This window comes from Penaeus monodon, chromosome 7, assembly GCF_015228065.2.
Source record: "Penaeus monodon isolate SGIC_2016 chromosome 7, NSTDA_Pmon_1, whole genome shotgun sequence".
In the NCBI taxonomy this organism is placed as follows: Eukaryota; Metazoa; Arthropoda; class Malacostraca; order Decapoda; family Penaeidae; genus Penaeus; species Penaeus monodon.
Genome location: NC_051392.1, coordinates 52,647,515 through 52,650,526, shown reverse-complemented (window position 1 = coordinate 52,650,526; position 3,012 = coordinate 52,647,515).

Below are 3,012 nucleotides of genomic sequence, written 5' to 3'. Positions count from 1 at the left end.
TTATAACACTATCGTCCTCGTATAACAATGTTCTTCAAGGGCAGAACAAAATTAGAGTTCTTGGGAGCAGAACAGGGTAAGGGTACTGTAGGGTGTACTAGAGCACTAAGGCGATTATTTGGAATATGCGAGGGTAGTTAGAGACCGCGGGATGGCAATAAATGTTCCCGGGAGAGACCGCAGGGCCAAAGGGTCTCGTTCCCGGTCTCTGTCTGTTTATTTATCTCTCTCCCTTTCTCTTTCTTTCTCTCGTTCTCTCTCTCTTCTCTCTCTCTCTCTCTCTCTCTCTCTCTCTCTCTCTCTCTCTCTCTCTCTCTGTGTGTGTGTGTGTGTGTGTGTGTGTGTGTGTGTGTGTGTGTGTGTGTGTGTGTGTGTGTGTGCGCGCGCGCGCTTATGTGTCTGGGTGTACGTGTAATTTTATGTACGCTCCCGTGTATATTTCTCCACTTCCCTTCCCAAAGCGAAGGGATAGAGAAAGAAAGAGTGAAGGGAAGAAAGAAAATGCTCATGTGACTTACAGCGGCCGCCGTCAGAATTCCGGGCGAAATGAGGGCGGCTTCTGACTCCCTTGAATAATCCCCGGGCGGCATAAATCGTTCCCTGCTGACCTGGGCTGACACCTGCTGAGGATGCTGATCTTGTTCATCCATATGGAAATGCAAAGGAAGGCTCGGGGAGATGGATAGGGAGCGCGGTGTGCTTCCGTGTGGATTTTGCAGGTTTTTATTATTTTTCTTCTTTTTCTGTTTTTTTCTGTTTTTGCAGTTTTTTCTGTTTTTCTTTCTTTAGGGTGGGGGAGGGTGGGTTTTTTTTTGGAGGGGTGGGTAGGGTATATATTGTTTTGTCATCTGGTTTTTATGTTTCAGTCGTTTTCTGTTTCATATTTTCTTCGTTCTTTTTTCTGTTTTTGTCTAAGTATGTCACTTTCTTTGTCTTCCCCCTCTCTTTCTCTCTCTCCCTCCTCTCTTTTCTCTCTCTCCCCCTCCTCTCTTTTCTCTCTCACTCACGCTCTCTCGCTTTCTCTCTCTCTCTCTCTTCTCTCTCCTCTCTCTCTCTCCTCCTCTCCTCTCTCCTCTCTCCTCTCCTCTCTCTCCTTCACCCTCTCCTCTCTCTCCTCTCTCTCTATCTCGTCCTTCTCTCTTCTCTTCTTCTCCCTTTTCATACTCCTCTCTACAATGCTTTTTTTCTCTTCGTTTCTTGTATAAATCTGCTTCACCTCCTTTCCCACACAGAATGCTCCCATCAGATAACAAGATTTAACTCCTCTTCCTTCGCGCGATTCCCCATACTACGATGTTAAGTCTGCTGCACAGTGTCGCTTAAACCACATTTACAATGCTGCAGTGTTGTGTGTTTGTAAGTGTGTTCACCATTTCAACGACAAGAATGGATGAATTTCCCGAAGTCGCAGATTGTAACTTTCGCGCACACGATGTGCTTCGCACATAGTAACCTGCAAATTAACGACACGCTACATGCGCAGAAAACCACATTCTTCAGCTGAGAGTGGGGGTGGGGGGTGGGGGTGGGGGGGTAGTTGGTTCCCATGCAGACAGATACAAAGAGTATGTTTGATGATAGTTTCCGTTATAGTCGCGTGTGTTTGGACTCGCGCACACGCATATTCGCTTTCGCGCACATACTGTTTCTCTCAACACACCTACATGCATATACACTTGCACACACGTACACGCACGTACGCATGCGCGTACACGCACGCGCGCACGCACGCGCGCACGCACACACACACACACACACACACACACACACACACACACACACACACACACACACACACACACACACACACAATTATATCTGGGCATCGGGGGGATACCATCTATACCCCCCCCCCCCCCCGCGAACCTAAACAAGCCTCGGGGCACAATGTGTTAACTCGTGCGTTGCTCGACCTCTTGTTTGGTTATCTCTCTTTTTAATTTATCTTCGAGTGTCTTTTAATCTCTTTCCTTTTATCTTTTGCGTAATTCGCTTCCTGGTGTGACTTTTTTTCTTTCTTTCTATTACGTTTTTTTTTTTTTTACATTTTTCTCTTTATTTGTTTTCCTTTTTTCCGGAGTAAAGATTTCTTATCGTTTGGTTGTTCTTTCCTCTCGCGTTTTATTTTTCCTCATTTCTCTCTCTCTCTCTTTCTTTCTTTCTTTCTCTCTCTCTCTCTCTCTCTCTCTCTCTCTCTCTCTCTCTCTCTCTCTCTCTCTCTCTCTCTCTCCTCTTCTCTTTTCTTCTCTTCTCTTCTCTTCTCTTCTGTTCTCATTTCCTCTCCCTCTCCCACCTTTTCCGTTTCCATTCCCCGTCCTTTCAACCTTTCTATCCCCCCCCCCTCCAGGAACCAGACACGGTTGAATGTGAAGAGTGCGATTCCTGGAGGGCGGATGACACAGCCGTCTTCTCCCTTATCCTCTTCCTCCTTCCCTCCCTCCTTCTTCCCTTCCTCTTTGCTGTTGTTGTTCTGTTTCCTTTTATTCTTCTTCTTTTTTCTTCTCCTTTTCCTTTTCTTCCTTCCTCTCCTCCTCCTACTCCTACTCCTTCCTCTTCTCCCTCTCCTCCTCCTCTTCCTCCTCCTCCTCTCTCTCCTCTCTCTCCTCCTCCTTCCCTCCCTCACCAACTCCTTCTCCTTTTCCCTCCTCCTCCTCATCCCTCTCTTCTTTCTCCTCCTCCTCCTCCTCAGCACCGGGAACCGCGACACTAAAATGCCATCACGATTTTGTACCAGATGTCACGGCTGGAAGGAGCAGAGGACGGGAGGATGGGTTGGGGGGGAGGACTAGGGATAGGGGAGTAGGAAGAGAGAAATGATAAAGGAGAGAGAGAGGGAGAAGAAGAAGGAGGAGGAAGAGCAGGAGGAGGAGGAAGGAGAATGAAAACGAAGAAAAAGGAGGAGGAGGAGGCGGAAAAAAAGAAAAGGAAGAAGAAGAAGAAAAAAAAATTAAAGGGAGAAGAGAAAAGAAGAGAAGAAGCGTGAAAATAAAATAAGAAAATATATATTTATGA